The sequence below is a fragment of the Lytechinus variegatus genome, chromosome 10, assembly GCF_018143015.1.
Source record: "Lytechinus variegatus isolate NC3 chromosome 10, Lvar_3.0, whole genome shotgun sequence".
Taxonomy (NCBI): domain Eukaryota; kingdom Metazoa; phylum Echinodermata; class Echinoidea; order Temnopleuroida; family Toxopneustidae; genus Lytechinus; species Lytechinus variegatus.
In genome coordinates, this window is record NC_054749.1 from 5,426,952 (window position 1) to 5,452,097 (window position 25,146).

Here is a 25,146-nt window from a genome sequence, read left to right on the forward strand (position 1 = left end):
TATGTTATGATATTTAGGTGAGATAAATACAAAATATTTACTGAAACAGATTACTAAAGAAATATATTTGGCAATGGAATTCTTACCTAGTTCCCGGATCTCCTCATCATTGAGGAAATACCCTGCGTTGAAAGTATTGTGGCACTTGCTATACAGACTGAAAAGCCTGTTGAACTTTTCAGCAACCATCTGAGCTTCTTGAAGTAGATCAGGACAAAGGGAAGATATTGTGTCCGTAATTGAATGAGTTAACTTGTCAATGTTTTGGGACTGTTGAATAAAAGTAAAATACAAAAAGAAAAAAAATAATAATACACTAACAAATGTTTTCGATCTTGCAGGCAGTTTTTAAGCAAGTCAACCCTGTCTTGGAAGAACCTAATTGCTTCCCAAGTTTAGTCAAATAAACGTTCTGGACTTGACAAGAAATGTTGGAACTCAAGCAGTAAGTACACATATTTGAAGTTAAATATTTCTACTAATATCATCATTACAGTAATCTATTGACTCTGGAAATACATGATTTTAGAAGACAAACTTTTTTTAAAAGAAATTATCTTTACTCACCTTCAAGCACTTATGAACATGGTTTCCAACAAAAGCTTTACCATGATACGCCTGCGGATGTACACGTATGCTCTTTAGTGTTTTGTCTAGTGACGCAACTACTGGCCCACTCTCAATAGGGAAGCTTTGTTTAGTTTTGGCAAGCTCTTTTTCCTGAAAAAAAAATGCTATAATATTGAATATTTGATATGTTATATACATTAACTCTTACATTTCAGAAGATATACTCTGAAGTTAGTAGTTTAGAATAATAAACCAATGTGTTGAAAACTGTCTTCTTTAACCAATTCTTCTTCATAATTATTATTTACCACTTCCTTCTTCTCCTGTTCTTTCTCGGCAGCTGTTTCTAGAAGTATTGCAGGCGGATCGGCATCACTGTACAGAAGGCCAATCATACTGTACTGGTCTTTCAGATCTGCTATCTCCCTCTCAAGATCTGTCTTCTTGCTCTGCAGATGGGCATGATGCACTGCCTCTCTAAATTTCTGCCCAGTTTCACAGTCAACATCTCTCTCTCTCTGTCCCAACTTCTCTGCAATCTGGAGGTCAAGATGGTGGCACTCTGTTTCCATCGCTGTGTGATGTTTGAGAAATATCCCGAGAGACATATGCAGTCCCGGGGGACACACCTGTAGTGAGAAGGTAAACAAGTCAACATAAACATAGCTTTTCAAGATAGCTACACAATAACCACCTACTTCCGTTACCAAATAACAATTTATTTTTTTTTGTATGTGTACTCAAAATGTGATTTTCTTTTATTGGTAAGAAATCTAAAAGTGACATTCAATAGTTTTTCATCTAATTACAAACGTTGATCCATACAGACTTACCCTATCTAAAGGAACGTTAAAGATGGGGTTTCTGATCACATTGTTGCATTCCTTTGCAATGGGCTTATTTTTGTATTTTTCCAAGGACTCCTTCATAGTTTGAAGTGTCCTCTGCTGGGGGGGTTGGTCTAGTTGAGGTAGAGTCATCTGTTGCTTGGTAACAGTGCAGAAGAGGCAGCAGTGTTCCTGGGATATGATATAGAAGACATGAAAAACAAAGAAATAGAGTAAACAATTGGACAAGCTTTTAACTGTGGGAATATGAGGGTCAGCACCATCTTAATGTCTGTGAATAAGGTCATTAAACATGATTTTGACAGGATAAAAGAATATCAAGACTTGATGCAGAAAAATAAGAGTAGGTCCATGATAATACTCACCATTTGGGCCTGTCAATCCATATACTCTAGTGAGAAATTCATAATCTCCAAAAAGGAAAATCACAATCTGCTTCCCTCTGTAACCAAACATAAGGAATTTCAATATTTAATTCATTGCATGGCTCCCATTTTCATCAAGACTGTTTATAGAAATACACATTTTGCTTGCAACTATTTAACATAATCTGAGTTGAAAATTAAGAAAAATTAAGACCCCCTCCAGCTTTCGCTGCTAATCCCTTCTCTGTCTCTTTTTTTCTTGTTTCCCAGGAAATTTGAACCTTACCTCCAAGAAGCTGTTGACAAGTCATGGATCTGCCTTGTGATACCATCAAGTCCCACGGTCAGGTTAAAAGGAGAGTCAGGGGCACTGAACACACATATTGAATGTGTGTTTAGAAGGCTATTGGGACGGTCAACATTTGCTACCTGCACCATTAATTTGAAGGAAGTGCCCCCTTTATCACCTCCTATCTTTATCCACACTTGATGTTCTGGGATTTGTCCTCCATGCCATGTTAGCTGATTCAGACTGTTGACAAATCACATGCATTATCTTATTTATCACTGCAATAGGATGCAACATTTGAGAGACATTTAAATTGCATTTCTTCAATTTTATTGTTACTATTTACTTTAGCTTAACATTTTTGTCTCACCTGCGAAGCAAAGTGAGACTATAGGCGCCGCTTTTCCGACGGCGACGGCGACGGCGGCGGCGACGGCGGCGGCGGCGTCAACATCAAATCTTAACCTGAGGTTAAGTTTTTGAAATGATGTCATAACTTAGAAAGTATATGGACCTAGTTAATAAAACTTGGCCATAAGGTTAATCAAGTATTACTGAACATCCTATTAGAGTTTCATGTCACATGACCAAGGTCAAAGGTCATTTAGGGTCAATGAACTTAGACCATGTTGGAGGAATCAACATCGAAATCTTAACCTGAGGTTAAGTTTTTGAAATGTCATCATAACTTAGAAAATATATGGACCTAGTTCATGAAACTTGGACATAAGGTTAATCAAGTATCACTGAACATCCTGCATGAGTTTCACGTCACATGACTGTAGCGGCACAGCTTTGCAAGACGGCCGGTGGCCGCCCACCGTCTTGCGCTGCCCACGTACAAAAAAAAAGACGGGAGTCAAAGAATGACAAGTTCGATGAAGTTAAGCTGTGTATGAGGTTTTATTCTAAATCAAAGTCAAATTACATGCTGGATAATAATAAATGTCGCATCTCTGGGCTGGACGACCGACGACAGACAAAAATCAAACCGACATGGCCTACGGCGGCAAAACAAATCGGGAACGAAAAACTGCCCCTTGTCAACTAAACACTCCCTTTTTATCCCCTTTTTGGTCAAACACCGCGTGGCGAAAAAAGCCTTTCCCCAAGTCGACCCTATCACTTTTGGTGTAATGCGCGAAATTAATCCGCCTATATTATATAAAACGGAACTTAATTATTGTGTACTCCGATTCCAAATTCAAGTTCTTCGGCTTTCCATTATTCTTCCAACTTACGTAACTCTCTTTACCACTCCCCCAACTGCTCTCTCAGTCAATTAATCCTCTTTTGCGACTCTTGTCACTTCAGCCACTCCCACTCACAGCTCACTTCCACCAAGGAATTCACTCCTTGCTTCCACACCTGTTCACATTCTCGCTCTCTCTCTCTCTCTCTCTCTCTAATCACTGAAGAATGCAAGCGAGCCGAAGAACATGAATAAGAAGCAAAGTATTAAATAACTGAAGTTCCAATGGACTTCTATTAGCCCTAAACGCCTAGCAACCCAGTCAGTTTGCCCTCTTTCACTTCCACATTCCAATCGCTAGCCTGGCCCAGAAAAACTAGCAAACGAAATCAACACCTTTAAGGAATGTAAACAATGGAAGAAGGCGAACGAACTTCTTTACCCAAACAAACAAATCTCTATTTTCCATCCCGCTATAACTCTCCCCTACTGAATCGATCTGTTCCATAAGATCGCAAAAAATAAGGAAAAAAAGATTTGTTGATACTGACGGTCGTCCATCCATGACACTTACAATTTTTCATAAACAATATAAACATTTCAACATCGTTCTATATTTATGCCAAATATTGTTCTTTCAAAATCTTCCCTTTTTGGCAAATAAATTGCATGTATATACATTGTACCTGTACCTTCTTCAATTAAAAATAGGATTTGGAGAGCTTCTATCAGGGGAATGTCAACGTATAGGCATTGGGAAGTGGATGACCAAAGCTTCCTGCTGCTTCATCGATGACATCACCCCTTCAAAGATAAACACTCCAGACCCCTGAAAAAATGGATTAAAAGGTTAAGTTACAAATTCAACCTCTAAACATCTATTAAACCTTCATTATACCTCTTATGCACAACTAGTTACGTCAAAATACTACAGGTACATAAACATACATGTACAGTAGTAATAATAGCAATGATACATGTGAAAAGTAAAATTATCCATATCCGTATCTGTATCCACCTTACAAAATGAAAAACCAACAGCAGTAAATCTGGTCATCTTATAAAAAAAACTATAAATAACCTTAGTTAACAAGTGCATGTTTCATGTCCAAAATGATACTAAAAATATTTTGCATCAGCATACTTGTATAATGCCCTAGTAAAAGTGTTTATTAATCAATTGAACATTAATCAATGGATGGGTTGTAATTGTAAACCATGAACAATCAACTTCAGGCATTATCAACCATGAACATGTATCATAAACAGTAAATATTTTGATATTGGACAGCATGCATGCACATGTTAGACCTCGCTCTGCTATGGTTACAAATAATGACGCTTATTCTGAAAGTTACAATTATTTTATGTGTTATACTTTCAGAATCATTACTTTACAGTGTTTTTTTTTGTACAATTCATCCTTTGCTTCCAAACAGATGACATAGTGCACCTCTAGGGTAAACCTCCACATTAAAAAGATAAACAATTGTTTAAAAAAATCCCTTTTTTCATTTGTTCAAATTTTACAAGTCCTATTACATGGACAAAAAAATAACCCAAACATTACTGTTTTCTACCATTTACCAAGACTTTGGGATGATATCAAAACTACCATCAGAGGTGGATATCCCATGCCTCCTCCAGTTCCGTTTGACACCATCCTGCCATCTGATATGTAGTTTTCCTATAAGGACAAATATAATTACATATTTACAGATTAATTAATATCACAAAATATATTAAATAATCCATGTCGGCAAACCAAACTGGGCCAGTCAATCAATAGAACCAAGCAATCATATATAAAACCCATAATCACTGATGTACATCATTCATCCCACAATAATAAAAAAATTAATTAAATCCAAAAATGTGTCTGACAAAAACTTACTATTCTACGTAGGGTACGTAGGTATAGCTTCTTCCCCCTCTCTGTTAGATGCACTCCATCAAGAATATGATGGGGTGCATCCGGCAGGGAACGGTGCTCCCAAACCCAGAACATATCCCTATGTATTTGTATTATGTACCATTCTTTCAAAGTTGAGTCCCCTTCTCCAAAACTTCTCAATATTAGTTATTTACCACCTACTTCCAAATTCATGCTCCTTACCCCACTCCCTACTAATCGTTTCACAAATAATAAAACTGTCATCGTCATAAATAATTGAAGGCGGAGTCCAGCCCAGAGACCCAAGGTAAATTTTTAATTTTTTACTTATTTATTTTTCCAATACAGACTTAGGTAAGTTGTATGGATTAGAATGAATGCCTTTATTTTGTCTTTAAGATCTCATCTGGACGACACTTGTTCCGCCTCTGGTACGCCCACTTGTACGCCCCCATCCGTACTCTGGTTAGACCAGTACTCTCCCCTACTGTTTCTGTAGTTACTCTTTCTGGTACTAAAACATATTCATCCTCGAAAGCTTTTCTAGAATCCTTGTAGCTAGCAATGATTTTCCTTCTCTCATAACCCAAAATCTTCCATATTTTGGTCAACCACATCTGATTCAGAAGGTACTTTCCTTACTAGCCTACGATTCACTATCTTTGGATTACCTCCATTAATAGGTCGGATACGATAAATATCCTCAGTAGGATTTATCCAATCAACATATAATTCATCAAAACAAACATTCTCCAACTTGTGTCTTTTACTAAAAGCACACTTCTTTAAGTAAACAAGAGATCCTATGCCCAGGGGAGGGGGACTTGCAGAGATATTTGCATCAGCTCGGGCCTTATTCCGGGCTGCTAACTTGTCGGTCCTTTCTCTGACAACCTTTTGAGCCCTCTCAACCAACTCGGCTTGTTCTTTAACAAAGTCTTGTTCCCATTCTACATCAGACACACCCAACAAATGATCTAAATACGCTCTTTCCTACCAAACATAAGAGCAAAAGGGCTGACCCTCGTAGTTTCGTGGGGGGTGGTATTGTACATGTAGACGAGATGAGGCAATAATTCAGGCCATCTACGTCTATCACGCTGATCCAGCGATTTGATTAGGCCAAATAAAGTCCTATTGAATCTTTCAGCCTGAGCATTACCCTCAGGATGATATGGTGTTGTACGAGTCTTACGTATACCATAAAGCCTACATAATTCTTTTATCACCTGACCCTCAAAATTACGTCCCTGATCACTATGAATTCTATTTGGAATTCCATACTTTGTGAACCAGTGCTCTTGTAGAGCTTTAGCTACTGTTGAGGCGTGTTGATTTCTACAAGGGATTGCCTGAGCTAATTTCGTATATACATCTGTAATAACAAGTACATCCTCAAATCCTCCCTTACCAGGATCTTACTTAACAAAATCAATAGCAATAATTTCCAATGGACTAAATGCCATTAGATGTCTCATTGGGGTTCTTACCCGAGGCTGCATCTCCTTTGCCTTAGCACATTTAATACATCTTTTAACATAAAATTCTATATCACGAGCCATGCCAGGCCAATAAACTCTTGACCTAGCTAATTGTTCAGTTTTATTTCTACCTTGATGTCCCCATTCATCATGACATCCAACTAAAATACTCTTTACGCAAACACTGTGGGAGTAAAATTTGAAATATATTACCAAATAAAGGATCAAGAACCTTCCTTCCTAATATTCCATCTTTAACAGTAAAATTAGACCATTGATATAACCATTGTTTCAAACTATCCGGTTCTGAAAAACGTGCGGGAAATTCATCCCCCGGTTTCCAGTGCGCACTCCACCGTTCCCACACAAATCTCAGTTCTGGGTCCATTTTCTGCATTTGAATGAGTTGTTCAGGTGAAAAGGAAGGAAACAAATTAGAAAAAGTGGGACCTAACAAATTTTCTTGGTCAGAAACACCAGACTTCGATTGGATTTCATAAAAGGCTTGCTGCAAAGATTGCACAGTTTGTTTCTTTCCAAAATGTTTTTGAAATAGTTCAATAATTTAATATCTTATTTCCCCGAAAAAGAACTTTTTTACGTGCTGCACCTTCCAAATTTGCTCTGATTATGCCGCACTTTTTTGAGTTTCAGAGATTTGATATTGTTCACAAAGATCTATCTCTTCTAACCATTCGGTAAGGGAAATGCCACCTTGTCCAGAAAATCTCTCAAGTTTGGTACTTCAACCACTAGGGGTAAACCTACACCCTTGTAATGCTCCGGTTAAACCGGTTACTAAATCTTCAACTAACTTTTCAGCCATAATTTTACTATGTATATGTGAATACTACTGAAAGGAGATGCAACCTCAACTACGATAAACCTTCAGTTATAACACACTTATTAAATAGTCTACTATCTAACTCTGGGAGAGAAAGGTAACCAATCGAACCAGACGCAGAACCTAGGAAAAAAGGCATTTAGTTAAAATTGTGAAATGTGTAAGTCCAGATCACAATAAACATTGGGGGTCTGACATAAAGGTAAGCACAAAAGACTGCAAATTCTATATAGATTTTCTGAAGATGTATTTTCATGTGTTGCCAAAGAACACTACCAGAATCTAAATTTTTACTAATATTCTGTCTAGTGGGGTATTTGCAGAATTTATTTGTGCTATCTCCTTCAGATCCCAATGCACACTAATGCAAAACAGACATAATAACAAACTGCATAGCTACACACATATCTTAACACATCGTCATGTTGAGAAGATAACGAGTTCATAATATCTTTTCAGATACATTTCAAGCATATCTTATAGTTTGTAATATGAGAGTCTACATTAAATGTGAATGACTGTTCTGGAAAAATCTTAACAAGGGCTTCATTACATACCAGCGACTCCTGCTGCTTCACTCGCCAAGGCTATCGGCTTCCAAACGACAGTGCCAGCTTCCACCGTCGAAGATATCGAAGACAGGGTCTACCACACCACGTCGATGACGAAGATGAAGGGCCGTGTCGAAGCGTTGGTTGGAAGAACGATGTCTCGGAGCTCCTCGATAGCGTCCAACTCCCCGAGCCGGACTAGCGCCTGCGGCCTTCAGTACCTAACCTCAATCCATCCTCATGAGACGACCAAAGGAAAAGCAATCGCCCTGCTGAGTTCCTTTACAGCCCCTTCCAAGACGATTCTCGCGCAGTTAAACGACTCCTCTCACCGCAGTGTAATGTGAAATCACCAGACTTCGTCGGTACCAACTAATCCGGAGGGTTTTAGTGGAAACCAGCTATGCTACCCCGTCAGGTCTATTTGCAGTGGTTTTCACAGGTCCCTCGACTCCTCGCTACATTGCAGCCACGCGTGAGTCCCAGGACGAAGGGTTCTTTCTCCTGAGCTCAACGGCACATGTAAGGTCCCAACGTCGAAAACCCGGGCGATGTGGGGGCTCAATCCAACCCCTGCAGCTGAATTTCTCTCTCCAACGTTAAAGTTAAAATAATATCAATTCACATCCTCGAACAAAAAATAAGCCGGAACCGGTGACATGAAGTGAAGCTCTCCTTGTTGAATTTATCTCAATGTCCGATAAACATTGTGTTTATGCGTAAAACCAGACTGAAGGACTAAAACGTTCCCCGAACATGCTGAAGATGACGGTTGACCGACCCCATCCGTACTACCAATTTTGTAGCGGCACAGCTTTGCAAGACGGCCGGTGGCCGCCCACCGTCTTGCGCTGCCCACGTACAAAAAAAAAGACGGGAGTCAAAGAATGACAAGTTCGATGAAGTTAAGTTGTGTATCAGGTTTTATTCTAAATCAAAGTCAAATTACATGCTGGATAATAATAAATGTCGCATCTCTGGGCTGGACGACCGACGACAGACAAAAATCAAACCGACATGGCCTACGGCGGCAAAACAAATCGGGAACGAAAAACTGCCCCTTGTCAACTAAACACTCCCTTTTTATCCCCTTTTTGGTCAAACACCGCGTGGCGAAAAAAGCCTTTCCCCAAGTCGACCCTATCACTTTTGGTGTAATGCGCGAAATTAATCCGCCTATATTATATAAAACGGAACTTAATTATTGTGTACTCCGATTCCAAATTCAAGTTCTTCGGCTTTCCATTATTCTTCCAACTTACGTAACTCTCTTTACCACTCCCCCAACTGCTCTCTCAGTCAATTAATCCTCTTTTGCGACTCTTGTCACTTCAGCCACTCCCACTCACAGCTCACTTCCACCAAGGAATTCACTCCTTGCTTCCACACCTGTTCACATTCTCGCTCTCTCTCTCTCTCTCTCTCTCTCTCTAATCACTGGAGAATGCAAGCGAGCCGAAGAACATGAATAAGAAGCAAAGTACTAAGATAACTGAAGTTCCAATGGACTTCTATTAGCCCTAAACGCCTAGCAACCCAGTCAGTTTGCCCTCTTTCACTTCCACATTCCAATCGCTAGCCTGGCCCAGAAAAACTAGCAAACGAAATCAACACCTTTAAGGAATGTAAACAATGGAAGAAGGCGAACGAACTTCTTTACCCAAACAAACAAATCTCTATTTTCCATCCCGCTATATGACCAAGGTCAAAGGTCATTTAGGGTCAATGAACTTTGGCGAATTGGGGATATCTGTTGAATTCCCATCATAACTTTGAAAGTTTATGGATCTGATTCATGAAACTTGGACATAATAGTAATCAAGCATCACTGAAAATTTTGTGCAAGTTTCAGGTCTCATGATTAAGGTCAAAGGTCATTTTGGGTCAATGAACTTTGGCCGAATCGGGGGTATCTGTTGAATTACCATCATAACTTTGAAAGTTTATTGGTCTAGTTCATTAAACTTGGACATTAGAGTAATCAAGTATCACTGAACATCCTGTGCGCGTTTCAGGTCACATGACCAAGGTCAAAGGTCAATGAACTTTGGCCGAATTGGGTGTATCTGTTGAATTACCATCATAACTTTGAAAGTTTATGGATCTGATTCATGAAACTTGTACATAAGAGTAATCAAGTATCACTGAACATCCTGTTCGAGTTTCAGGTCAAATGATCAAGGTCAAAGGTCATGTAAGGTCAATGAACTTTGGCCATGTTGGGGTTTTTTGTTGAATAACCATCATATCTCTGTAAGTTTATTGGTCTAGTTCATAAAAAAAGGGAAATAAGAGTAACCATGTATCACTGAACATCTTGTGCGAGTTAGAGTAGTATTCAAAGTGAGCACTGCTGCTATATTGAACCGCGTGATGCAGGTGAGACGGCCAGAGGCATTCCACTTGTTTAAGGTAAAGATGTAGGTATGTACTACTAGTAAACTGATAAGAGGCTTACTCTGCATATTCATCAAGAGTTGAGAACACCTTGTCTGTAAGATTGTTGACAAGTATGAGTGGAGCTTGGCGTATTTCTGTAGTCCCCTCACTTTCATTAGGGAACTGGAAGTATTCCCATTTTCCAGACAGGTTGTTCTGAATGATGGTGTCTTTCAGCGATCTCACCGCTTTCTCATTTGCTGTGGATACTTGCTTCTGCGCAAGCCATCTGTACAGAATGAGAAGTGTAAATGAATAATGAGCAATATGTGACCCAAACCATCTTATTTTGCCTGTGCATTTTATGTTTACTGCCTTTCAAATTTATTTCATCTTTATGTCATGTATATACAAATTTATAATCAACTAAGAATATGTGTATATATTTTTTTATTTTCTGCTTTTACTGAATGATTTTACAGATATGAAATATTTATGTTTTGTTAAGATTAACATTTATGTAACTTAACATGGGTATGATTAAATATTGTTCTTGTATTCTTACTGTTTTAGCTTTCTCAGTTTCGTCCAACTTAGGTGGAAAAAACTTTTAAGTTCCATCAGATCCGCCGTCGGAATTTTGATTGAGACAAATTCCTCCATCATGTGGTTGAGTTGATCTTTCGAATTAAGGTGTTTGAGCTCATCTTTAAGCTGATCTGATGGATGGTTGAAAGCTATTCTTTCTCTCATCTTTTCAAGAAACATTGTTCTACTTCGAAGAGTGGACTTTGAGCATTCTCTGCTGGATTTAGAGGGGGTGGAAACCTTTGTTGCTGTAATTGTCTGTTTTGGAAAAAGCAAATGAATTTATTATTCACTTCAAAAATAGTGAATTTATCAATAGTGATTTATTAGTGAATTTGTATCTGCAGATTATATTTTAACAGATTTAAAGGGGAATCCAACATTTGTCACTAAATGTGTGGGAAAGAAGAAAAATAAGTAGACAGAATGGTGAAATAAATTGGACAGCAATAAAGAAAGTTCTTAAAAATTCAGATCTCAGTGACTGCAAAATTTAATTTGGAAACTGGGTAAGTAAATTATAACAAGGGGCAAGGACATTTTTCCATTAGGCAATGTACTTAATTACCAGGGACTTATGGTTCCCTCTCTATTACCTGTTCCCTTGGGCAGTAATAAAATATTAACCCCATATAGGCCGGGGGGGGGGGGCTTGCTTGCTGACCTTTTACTTTCAAGTCTTGCGCAACTTTTGAGACCAATTTTGCGTCACCCGGGTACGTGGTTCCGAAATTACGTAACATTATGTAAGTGCATTTCAGACCGAAAATTGCTCCAAAACGTTATTTTGTGTGCAAAGTCAATGCAACTTGTGTTTTCAACCAAAATTCATAAATGTATGATTACTTTTAGTTTTGCTGGTCTAAATGTATTTATTTTATGATCACAGAAGAATCCCCAACAAATTTCATTAAAAAAACAGTGAAAAACAAAAGGTTGAAAAACAAAGAAGTACATAAGAAATTGCAAGAAACAATATAATACATAAGAAAATGATTTGATACCGCGATTTTTTTCATGTACACTTGCTAAGAACACCACAAAGAGTTTCTATACCAAAAATCAGTACATTTGGAGCTTTAAGAGGAAAAGGTATGATTTTGCATACTAAATACGCATAAATTAGCATAATCACTTAAAGATAAATTCCAGTTTTGGTAACGATCTCAAAATGACTTTTTACAGAATCTAATATAATGACCACCCAAGTGTCTGTTTGTATGAATAAAAAATATGTGCCAAAGGATTCTGGAAGAAATTGTGTAATTGCTGAGAAATCAGCAAAATAAGTGCGGATTCGGTCACTTCCGTCGGGTCTTTATTCCAGCAATAATAATACACTGTCCCACGTGTGCCTATCTGTGTTGGTGATCTTCAGTGTGAACATTTTTCAGCATAGATTTCAAGATTTCACAAAGTTCAGTTTATATAACTGTACCAGATCTTCATCCTCGATGATATTCTGACAATTAAGCCTGGTTTTACAGACTTTCTCATGAAATCAGTGTTTACTGCAACTACTGGAATTTCTCTTTAACAGCGATTCATGCAGCATGAAATAAATTAACATACAATCTTGCAGCTTATTTCCCAGGCAACCCGCGTGCTAATTCTCGGCGCAATCGCGCGGTCGACGGCCGAGGTCTTAGGGGGAGGGGGGGGGGGGGCTGGGAGGCCCCCGGCCATATGAACTCCCAAAATACCACGGCCTAGAAAGGATTAAACCAGTTACCATATTGTATTATGTCCTCATGAAGGAAAAAAATGTAATTTGAATTAATTCTTTTAATTGCATTTCAGTCATTATTTGTATTAAAGTACTATTTGTATGAAGTACAAATGTAATGCAAGAGTAGTCCTTGCCCTACATTTCTATGACATCCCAAATGAGGTCAATTTGAAGTCTCCATACGAAATTACTACTTTCTACAATAAAAAAAATCACAACTCTTATTGTTAATTTGGTATTCTTCAAAACATTCTTCTATTAAATTGCATGATTTTTCTTGTTCTTCTGTAAACAACTTTTTATTTTGGGATATATTTCCCTTTAACCTTAAAAGGACTACAGGCCCATGATGCCCCCTCCGAAACGCTTCGCGCGATATTTCCGAAACGCAGACTTTTTACGAGGCGATGTCATGCCGAAAAAAGATCATTTTTATGCTTTGTGTATAAAGTCTATGGGAAATGAAATTCATAAAAGGGTGATTATTTTTCATTCTAGTTGCTCTGCTTAATTAATTTGGGGTTTAATTTAGTTGCTAAATGGTCTTTAATAATTTCCATTGAAAAAAGAATGAAAAACGATAAATGAAAAAACAACGAAATACATAACAAATTCTAAAAACAAAGAAATACATAAGGACAAAAATTGGCCTTCGCAATTTTTCTTCATGGGATACATTAAAAAGATGACATCTGTAAAAAAGAAGAAGAAAATTTGAAGTGAAATAGGGTGTTAAATATGCAAATATTGTTCATGAATAAATTTGCGTCTTTTATTCATAAAAAAATGGGGGATTTTCAGAATTTTTATACTAGCTTGTAGTTTATGTGGTGAAGAATGTGCATGCCAAATTTCGGCGCGAACGGCGGCCGAGATCAAGGGGGGGGGGCGTCATGCCTCCCTCCCCGCCCCCCCGTCCTCGCATCTCAAATAGCCAAGTCCTTTTAGGATTAAATCAAAATGTATATTAAATAATAACAATCACTGCATCAATTTTCATTATATGGTTATAATGACTCATTGTTTTATCAAAAAAGAATTATTCTCAGTTGTGCTTGATGAGCAAATGATTCGACCTGACTTTATTATATCAAATTCATTGTATTTTTGAATAATTTTAATGTTAGATTTTGATAATAAATCTAATCTTACTCCATTACTTAATTGGATTATTACTTGTAATATTATTGAAAACCTGATATCATGGCCATATGCACAAAGGGTTGCAAATTGCCCTCCTCAGGGGCGGATCCAGGATTTATTAAGGGGGAGGGGGCATGTTAAAGCAAAAAAAAGGGTCTTTGCTTTTAAGGGGGGGGTCATAGTTCTGTTTAGATGGCATTTTTACATTATAAATATCTTTCTTTTTCTCGGGGGATGGGCACGGGCCGGTTGTGCCCCCAGATCCGCCACTGGGCCTCCTCCTTTTCCAAATCCTCATTTTTGACATTAAGTTTATAAGATTTTGAATAAAAATTCTCGGAAATGCACGTACAGGGTGTATTCATTTTTTGGAAAAAAAAATTAAATCTCTGTGTACTGCCATGGTGTCAGGTTTGATAGTACAGTTGAAAGAAGAGATTGGGTTAAACATACCTTTCCGGATACCTTGAATGTGGCTGTCACGCCATCACTAGATTGAGCCATTTTTTCTTTTATGATGGCAAATCCAATTCGTTCCTTTTCTGATGGGGACAAGAAATCGGTCTCTGTGGGTGTTTTGCAGTAACTATGATCTGACTGGATTATTTCAATGCTGCTTTTGCATATGTGCATGTTAATGGTGGTGTGGTGCATCTTTACGTTGCAATTGAGGCATGTTACATGGAGATCTTTGATCAGTGAATGAATATACTCGGGTGCAGATTGTACTTCCTTGTAGGTGAATGATGTTTGACATGAAGGGCAATTAATTAATTCATTAGTCATACATACAGACTTGATACAATGGAAACAGTAGAAATGATGACATGGAGTGATAAGAGGACAGGTTACGACACAATCACACAAGATACAAGCAAGGAAAGATTCGTTAAAATGAAAACGGCCAGAAAGAGATGATTGTGGCCTAAAACAGTCTCCTTTCATCAAACCATCAAAATGGTCGGAAACTCTTTCTTTATTTGTCTTTGGGCCAAATTTGGGTCTGAACTCACGCTTGATTTTTTTTGGACGCCCCTTTCCGGTAGATGTGATGTATCTTTCACAAGAATCGCATTCTCTTTGGCGTTTGTGTGGGGTCCACTCTGTTATGCTTATTTTCTTTTTCTTAATTAACATCATGTAGCATTGTTTGCAGAAACCATCAGGGTGGACATCAGGCACATCATCTCCCACATCTACGCTCCAAACTTCCAGACATTCATTCTTATACTTGTTCACCGGAAACTTTCTCCCTCTATTCCCGCCATACTTCGTCACCCGATGACCACAAAATCTACACAGGGCCAGTATACACGCCAAATGACCCTCCAAATCCATAGCACACCCTGAGACCCTTGTAATTGACTAGCCAAACATAAAAAAATAGCGATGGAGAAATTCCAAAAAAATCACGAGGTTACAATAAAATATCAACTTAATAACATACCATCAACAGAAATGCACGAAAAAATTGTGAACATACGAAAATAAGGAGAAAAGCAGAGAGATTTGTATGGATGTGTTGTACAAAATGTGATGACCGTCTCTCCCAATTAACAATTAGACAGTGTCTAGGAATTGGACTTTTGTGCATTTATTTGAACATGATAATGATGAATGGTGCCTTGATAGTGACATTTGATACATGAGTAATCCCTTTTTCATACTTAGGTCACATCAGACCCACTTTCATTCCCTTGAAATTCCTTCTAAACAATTGTCGTCATGGGCAGTCACACAATTATTTCTCCAGATGTGATTTGATCCGTTGAAAATTGTAGTACGCCACCAACGTTGAAACTGCGCAAATGCGTTTCGATGGCGCACTCCACTGAGTTGATACATGTCTTATAGGCGGTTCACGTACGTGTGTCGCAGCAAATTGTCAACGCATAATGTCACATGTCGCAACGCATAATGTCACAGCGGTATTTTCTTTAGGACTCGAGCTACAGATAAGATATAAAATATGCTTTCACTTAGTATTTTGAGACACGAGATAGAGAAAGGAATTATTTGGAAATCAGGATTACTCTTTGTATGGATATTTATCGGTTTATTGCCATTTCGTCTACTTCCTTTTCCCCCACCGTCGCATGGTCTGATATCATTTCGACTACTATTAGTTAGTCAACTATCAACATAGTCCAATAACCATTTCGTCTAATTACCATCTCATCTAATAGCCAGTTGGTCTAATAGCCGTTTTGTTTATTATCATTTAGTCTGATTGTAGTTTTTCAATTGGTCCGATATCCACTTTGTCCATTATCATTACGTCTATTACCTTTTGGTCTAATAACCACATGTACTCTCATTTTCGTCCATGTTCCATTTGGTCTAACTTCAGTTGGTTCGCTATCACTTCGTCTAAATCAATTTCTGCTAACAATCATTTGGCATCGTTGCCATGGGTCCAATCACCAATAGGTCCGATCACCTGTTCTAGGACAATTACCCCCCCAGACAATCACCTTCCGGACAACTACCCCCTGACAATTAGCCCCCGAGGACAATTCCCCCCAGTAATTGCTCCCGAGGACAATGATTCCCCAGACAGTTACCCCCCCCCCCCAAAAAAAAAGCAATTCCCTTAATGTGGGGACAATTTCCCCGGAAAATCTCCCCACCTTCTCTCCGGCATCGATGTTAGAATCAAGCGTGACCACCGGGGGGGGGGCACTCGACAAAAAAAGTGGTAGGGGTGTGCCGCGGGCGAGACAAAAAACGGGGTCCTTGGAACGGATCGCCAGCGTGTGAGTGCGTATGCATCCCTATGGAACGGGCATGCGTGCATGATGCAGCTAGCCCGGCGGCACGGCAAAAGGGTGCGCTCGCGCAGAGGCGATGGTCGGACAGCGCTCTGCGGCCGCATTTCACCAAAATTGCAGTTCATTGTAGCAGATCAATGCGACCGGAACGGCGTAACGAAAAATATGTCAAATTTTGGAGCTGATTTCTTTCTTCTTTTTTCTCGATAAGAAGAAAATGCTTTGCTATGGAGCGGCTTTCTTGGTTCTTTTTCTCAACCAGATAAAGATGCTATGCCTTGGAACTGAAATTTGAGTGTAAAAATGGGGGTCCCCTCCGCGGCACATACCCGGCCACTATGCATTATATACTGAGTGCCCCCCCCCCCGGGCGTGAACCATTCGTGAGTCTTAGTCGGTGGCACAGGTTTCAACATATTTAGAATAGTTGTCCACGGAGGTAATTAATTGTCCGGCGGGTAGTTGTCCGGGGGGTAATTGTTCTAGGGGGTAGTTGTCCAGGGGTAGTTGTCCGGGGGAAAATTGTTCTCGATGATAATAGTTCGAGGGTTATTCAGATTTCAGATTCAGATTTTATTTCCAACAGAAATAGCAAATATACAAATCATTTTCATACATTTTAACAAATATTTACAATACATTAATGATAATCATGATAAATAACATATAAAAAAAATAGAAAATATTTTATAGAAAAAATTATAATACTTTGGAAAGAAAAGTATCTGTGGAAATGGGGGATTCACTCAAAAGCATAGCTTGTATAATGTGAACCCCCCTAAAGGAAGAGAATAGAGGAGAGAGAGAGAGAGAGAGAGAGACGCAATGGTTGCTATTTGCCTACGAAGATTTACAGAATAGATGAAAAAGAACAGGATAACTCACAGAACAAGACAAACGAAAAAATAATAAAATAAAACGAAAAAACAAAACAAAACAGGACGACAAAAGTAGAATAAACGTAAAATAGAATCAGGACAAATTACGACCGAAAAGAGAGGATAAAACAAAATGATAAAGACAAAAACATAACTTGAAGTCTGAGAGGAGATGATAACGAGCGGGAATTAGTAATGAAGACCTCGGTAGGATTGAAGTAAGAAGTTTTTCAGTTTTCTTTTAAAAGAATGTATGGAAGGGCTGTTTTTTATGTTAATGTCGAGGGAGTTCCAAAATCTAGGACCATCGAACATAAATGTACTCTTTGCCAATAAAGTTCTAAAACGGGGTAAATGAAATTCGTTAGATTGCCTAGTAGGGTAATTATGAAAAGACCGATTAAGAGGAAACATAGAATCAAATACTCGTGGAAGTGTGTTTTTGTCAAATTTAAACATAAATTGTCCTAAATGAAATAAGTATAGGTCGCTTATCTTCAGCAATTTGCTATAAAAAAATAGTGGGTCAGTGTGTGAACGAAAAGCTGAATTATGAATAACACGAAGGGACTTCTTTTGCAGTAATAACAGTCTATCTAAAATGGTTTGGTGGGTGCTGCCCCAGGCAAGTATCCCATAATTCAAGTAAGGCAAGATCAGGGAAGAATATACATGTAGCATTAAAAGTGATGACGACGAAAAATGATATTTTAGTTTATTGATAATGCTAATATTTCGCGAAATAATCTTACATATACAATCTATGTGGTATTTCCAGGAAAGCTTATTATCAACGGTAACACCGAGAAATTTAATGAATGTGACACTTTCTAAATTAGTGTCATCTAAAACAATGTCCATGGGAAGTGTATCAATGGAATTGCTAAATAGCATATATTTAGTTTTAAGTGGATTAAGAGACAATTTTTTGGATCTTATCCATTGTGTGACTTTTAAAAGTTCATTATTAACAGTATTTACTAAGGTATATGGATTTTTATGGGAATAAAAATATATTAGAATCGTCTGCAAAAAGAATGAACGAAAGGATATCAGATGATTTACAAAAGTCATTAATATAAATGATAAATAATAAAGGGCCTAACAGACTGCCTTGCGGGACTCCACAATTAATGTATTGCATGTTGGATGCATGACCATTCAAAGATACAAATTGACGTCTGTCGGACAAGTAGCTTCTGAACCACTCCAAGGCCTTCCCTCGCACACCATAATGAGAAAGTTTATGTAATAAGATATCATGGTTAATGGTGTCGAAGGCCTTGGAGAAGTCCAGAAAAATGCCGACTAAATGTGAGCAATTATCAAAAGCGTGGGCCACTTTATCAACGAAATTCAATAGTGCATGTTCTGTGTTGTGTTTTTCTCTAAATCCAAACTGAAAGTTAGAAAAAATATTGTGAGATTTAAAAAAATCAATTGTTTTGCTATAAACCACTTTTTCTAAAATTTTTGACAAGGATGATAATAAAGAAATTGGGCGATAATTACTGACACTTAATAACTTGTCACCCTTTTTGTACAATGGAATGACCTTGGCAATTTTCATGCGATCAGGGACTTGACCGGAGGTTAGAGAAAGGTTAAAAATATACGTCAAAGGATCGACAATTTCAGATATTATACTTTTTAAAATAAAGTTATTGACATCATCATAACCAGGACTTTTTTATTATGCAAATTAGATACAACATCAGTAATATCTTTTTTGGTTACACTTCGTAATTCCGAAGCTTCGTAATTCCGAAGGTTCTTTATTCCGAAGGTTCGTAATTCCGAAACACGTAAATTGCCTATACCTCGATGTTCGTTAATCCGAAAACGAAAAAGGGTTCGTTGTTCCGAAGGTTCGTTAATCCGAAAACGAAATAAGGTTCGTTGTTCCGAAGGTTCGTTGATCCGAAAACGAAAAAAGGTTCGTTGTTCCGAAGGTTCGTTGATCCGAAAACGAAATAAGGTTCGTTTTTCCGAAGGTTCGTTAATCCGAAAACGAAATAAGGTTCGTTTTTCCGAAGGTTCGTTAATCCGAAAACTAAATAAGGTTCGTTAATCCGAAAACAAAATAAGGTTCGTTAATCCGAAAACAAAATAAGGTTCGTTAATCCGAAAAATGAAAACCGGGAAAGCAGAGGCAGAGGCAAGGGGGGGGGGGGGGACACTTTTGCCGTTCAATTATTATGAGGATGGGAAGGCAAGGGCGGCCGAGCGAATTTTCGTTGGGGGTAAAGCAAAAAATGAAACTCATACGTCAAAATGGGCACTTTGGTGATATTTTCACCTTAAGATTATCATCTGCTTGAAGTCATTGTGTGTTTGATAGTGATTAAGTAGAGAAAAACTTTTTTGAAGTGACTTCTTATTATGGCAAAATGTATATTTAGGCTTTATTTTTCGGGAGAGAGTATAATGAGCGAGCGGCTTGGTAAAACAAATTCAAAGGTGAAGTGTTGTATAACGTTTTTTGTAGTCAATTATTCTTAAAATGGCATTATTGCGAGGTGTTGCGAGCGTGAATCACAAGCTAAAACTTTAGGTTATTTCAATAAAAAATGAAAATTAGTTTTTAAAAAGATGTGCATCTAACTAAAAAATTAACACGAGCGCAAAACGCGAGCTTAAACATACTGACCAGAAAAGGAATCTGTTAAAGAAAGCATGCATTTAGTGACCTTTTTAGGATGCATATTTCACCAATGAGAGTGCGAAGCGCAAGCTGAAAATTTTCAATATTCCAGCCTGAAAACTTAATGTAACTTGTATACTTTAAAAAGAGTATCTTATTTCGAAAAAAAACATGAAAAACGGCATATTTATTTTTGAAAAAGGAACTTTCCCATTTTGGAAAATATTAATTCCCCTGCTTTTTATTTCATTTTTGATGCCTCCTGCCTCCCTCCCGGCGGATCCAACTTTCGTCAAATATAGGGGGGGGACAATTTTTTTAGCCATATTTTCCTTGATCGGCAGTTTAAAGTTGATTTTTGTTTGTTTCTTTGAAAGGGTAGTCCTAACAGTCAATAATTAGCTTTATCCTTATAAAATAAAGTAAATATGTAATAACATGATAAACCCTTTTTAAATAATGCGAGCGCGAGCTATATATTTTTGTTAATATGATGGGCAATATGTTTGTGATCTTCAAAGCGAGATGCCTATGTAACTAAATTTAAACTGCTAGCAAGAAGCGCGAACAGAATTTTTAAATATATAAGCTCTGACCTGATCTAAAGGGGACATTTTAAGAACTTTTTGCAGTTAGCCATGAAGACGATGCGTGTTTTAACCAATGGCGGCGGAACGTATTTTTTTTTTGGGGGGGGGGCAAAGCAAAAAAAGGGGCCAATAGGGGCAATTTGGTGCAAACGGATATTGTGTAAAGAGGTTGTGTGTTTTGTAGTAACTAAATTAAGCACAATTTTTTAAGTGATCACTAAAGTTATATATTTACGTTTCATTTCTGCGAGCGTAGAGAGCAAGCGGTTTGGGGGAAAAAGTCAAATCTGAAGATGTAAAATTCACCTTTTTGGTCAATTACTGTTAAAAGGGCATCCTTGTGAGATGTTGCGAGCGAATCACGTGCTCAAACTTTTGGAAATTTCATGTGGGCCTAGAATGATATTGATACAGATATTATTTACCCAGGGAAGCCACTTCAGTTCTGAAAACTATTCTCCCAGCTATTATTATTTTTTTTACAAGAATGCTTAGAATTTCCAGTTTTCAGGTTGGAAAATCGGAAAAATTTGGCTCACGTTTCTCGCTCGCATCAAGTATTGTTTATTGAGGAACTCATTCTATTCCTGGTTACAAAAAAGAAGTATGAAATGTCCAGTTTTCAGGTTGGAATATCACAAATTTTAAGCTTGCGGTTCGCGCTCTCATTATTTAGTTCGTGAGATATATATTCTATTCATGAGTTACTAAATGCAGTCCTTAAAAGATTACTTTCTGAAGCCTGTTGCATAAAACTTTTTACCTGAGAAAACTCTGGTAAAAAATGAAAACTAAGGTTAGTCTGATTTCCGCCATTGACTTTAGCACAGGGCAAAAACTTTTTGTAAAAACAACCTGAGTTTTCTCAGGTAAAAAGTTTCATGCAACGGGCCCCAGGTCAGTATATAAACAAATTACAGCTCGCCCTCGCATTAATTCTTTAGAAAGATACACATCTTTCTCACGATTACAAAAAATACTCCGAATGCTCACTTCACGTCTTGTTACATGAAATGTCTACTAGTTTGAGCTTGCGATTCGCTTTCAACATCTCACAAGGATCATTATTAGTATTATTTTTATTTTTATTACCAGCAGAAGCTGTTATTAAAAATGACATCCCCTCCAATACAAATCCTATTATCTAGAGGTTGCTCGCACGCTTCCAACACACTTGATCCCCTGCATCTTTAATTAAACCATTTGCTTATAGGCAGTAATTGCTCAGATAAAATCGAAATTAGCCTATGCTTGATCAGGGCGCCTATATTCTTAATGAAATACATGCTTTGGCCCCAACACACGCATGTATCATCGATCGTTATTACTATCATTGCATAATATCGTGTAATCTTGTAATGACAACATCGTTTTTGTTACCAAAATGAATTATTTTCATTTTCGGAAATACGAACCTCATTTAATTTTCGGATTAACGAACCTTATTTCGTTTTCGGATTAACGAACCTTATTTCGTTTTCGGATTAACGAACCTTATTTCGTTTTCGGATTAACGAACCTTATTTCGTTTTCGGATTAACGAACCTTCGGAATTACGAACCTTATTTTGTTTTCGGATTAACGAACCTTCGGAATTACGAACCTTATTTCGTTTTCGGATTGACGAACCTTCGGAATTACGAACCTTATTTCGTTTTCGGATTGACGAACCTTCGGAATTACGAACCTTCGGAATTACGAACCTTCGGAAATACGAACCTTCGGAATAACCGAACCTTCGGAATTACGAAGCTTCGGAATTACGAATGTATGCGTCTTTTTTGACTACGGGAGTGAAAAATATTGAACTAGAATTAGGTGTACATAGGTAATCATGAAAGTGTTTTGTTGAAGGGGGGATGTCTCGAGCTAGGTTCCTATAGATGAAAAATAGTCATTAAAAATATTAGCTATATTTTCAGGATCTCCAATAATATCACCGTTAGACCTAATTTTAGTTATATCGGACTTGTTACTGGATAAATTCATGGCTTGTTTAAGAACTTTCCATGTGTTTTGAATGTCGTGTTTATACAGAATTATTTGATCAGTAAAATATCTTTTCTTTGCCAAACGTATTGTTTTAGTTAACGTATTCTTATATGCGGTGTATTTAGTTTTTGCATGAAGAGTACCTTTAAGTTTGGAATTATAATATAAACTGTTTTTTCTGTTGATTGAACGCAAAAGTGCTTTGGATTTCCAAGGAAGTCTCGGTAATTTTTTGTAGTTAGTTTGTTTATCTTTTACTTTTGGAATATGCTTGTCTAATTCACTGTTAAAAATATTCAGAAAGTTATTGAAGCATGTGTTTACATCGTTATTGTTATAAATAGGCGACCAGTCAACAGATTCTAACAAAACACCCAATCTTGCAAGATTCTCGGGAGTAGGTCTCCGCCTTGATGGCTTGGAAGGATTAATACACGAATTTTTAAGGGGAAAATGTGACATAATGGGAAAATGATCTGTCAGATCGGATAGTATTATTTCAGAATCAGGAGACGGCATGATGTTACAAAATATGTTATCAATAAGGGTTGCAGAGCGATCTGCAATGCGAGTGGGTTTTGATATTAATGGCAAATATGAAGAAGTAAAAAATGTTTCAAGAAATTCATGGGCAGTATTGTTGCTGTCATGCTTCAATATATCGATATTAAAATCTCCTAATATAAAAACATCTTTGTTCACCAACAATGGATTTCTAACTAAGTTAGAAAGATAAAGTAAAAAACCATTGTGGTTGGAATTTGGTGGTCTATATATAACACCTACAATTATATTTTTGGAATTTAGGACATTGATTTCGATAAAAAGTGACTCTATATATTCATTCATAGTAGTGATTTCGTCATGAATTTTGTATTCATAATTGTGGGAAACATATAACGCAACACCACCGCCATGTCTATCTTTCCTGTTATTAAAAACGAAATCATATTGATCTAATGCAAATGGAATATTGGATTCATCAGTTAACCAAGTTTCTGTAAGTCCAATAATGGAAAACGAATGTCTAGATGAATTATTGTCTAAAAGCAGTTGGAACTCTTCGAAATGTTTATTTATGCTTCTTATGTTTAAATGTAATAAAGAAAAAATATCTTTGGAGAATTGTTTACTAGTGTTTTTGAATTGAAGTTCAGTGATGTATTCTGATGAAGGATTGCGAATTAAGTCATGATCAGTGTGAAAATCTAGAAGTTCTGATGATGCATTGATGTTGTTTGCTACAAAGTGGTTGTACGCCAAATTAGCCTGAGGGTTGCCATTTGAATTAATCTCATTTCAGTCTCCTTTCTTCACACAAACAAAAGCAAACAAAATTGTTTGTTATATTTGTAATCAATTTGTTTAATTATTGTTTTACTCTTGGGAGAGTGCGGTCACCGACACCTCAAAACAAACAACACAGTCGTTCTCAAATTAACAACACCTCGAAAACATAATGTAACAACTGGCATCTAACTCAGCTTGCATGCTGATTTGAATTACTCAGACTATTCTAGTAATCGTCATGATTACACATTCTAAAAAACATTGCTCTCGTGTATAACATGTAAATGGTTGCATATTCATGAAACATCAATATTTGAAATCTTAGTGATCGTATGTCAATTACACTGAACGATTACGTATGAATTTCCTTCATAATTAGAATAATGAAACGATAATCAAGTATTTATGAATTATCGAATCTTAGAAATTGAGTTATCATTCAACTTGATAACTAAGATTTTGCTTGCGTACTGCAAGCAAAACCATGGACCTTGAGATAGGCGAAAACAGAGCTAAACCAAATAAGGAAAATTCTCTGAAATTCCTATCCGACCCCATTAAGGCGATCGAGCGAACAAAGAAAATAGCTCCAAGGTCATCCTACATTTTTCACTAACCCTATCTGATTTTGGTAAGGAAATAAATTTTTGACCACCTAAAAATATGGTTTTATAAATCTCTGTGTTAAGGGAAAAAATATGCTACTTCCCTGTATGGTGTGATGACCGCGAATGAAAGCTAACCCGAAATCTCCCTTCCACCTAACATAGCAACAATAGCATGTTGCGTAATCACATGCAATTCAACATTCCCCCTCAAATGAGATAACAATTCTCTTTCTATACAATGCTAAGAGAATTTTACAATCTCATTTCAGTCTCCTTTCTTCACACAAACAAAAGCAAACAAAATTGTTTGTTATATTTGTAATCAATTTGTTTAATTATTGTTTTACTCTTGGGAGAGTGCGGTCACCGACACCTCAAAAACAAATATTGCGAGGTAAAAGACCGAATGGCGGATCAAAATTAGTAATTACACTAACTAGTAGTAACTATAGTATTAACATATTTGTACGTCAATGTTGTACATTTTGAACTTCCAAACT

General features: G+C 37.3%; 2 long non-coding RNA genes across 2 annotated transcripts; one reads left to right on the top strand and one right to left on the bottom strand.

The window, feature by feature from the left end:
* Positions 1–347: 347 nt before the first annotated feature.
* LOC121422257 lies at positions 348–2,413 on the top strand. The gene is made up of 3 exons (XR_005971140.1): positions 348–445; positions 911–1,212; positions 2,054–2,413. It is a non-coding gene; the product is annotated as an uncharacterized LOC121422257 (long non-coding RNA).
* A 1,449-nt stretch (positions 2,414–3,862) lies between these two features.
* Positions 3,863–9,209, bottom strand: LOC121422805. The gene is made up of 2 exons (XR_005971192.1): positions 8,041–9,209; positions 3,863–4,951 (listed from the first exon to the last, which is right to left on the bottom strand). It is a non-coding gene; the product is annotated as an uncharacterized LOC121422805 (long non-coding RNA).
* Positions 9,210–25,146: the final 15,937 nt, after the last annotated feature.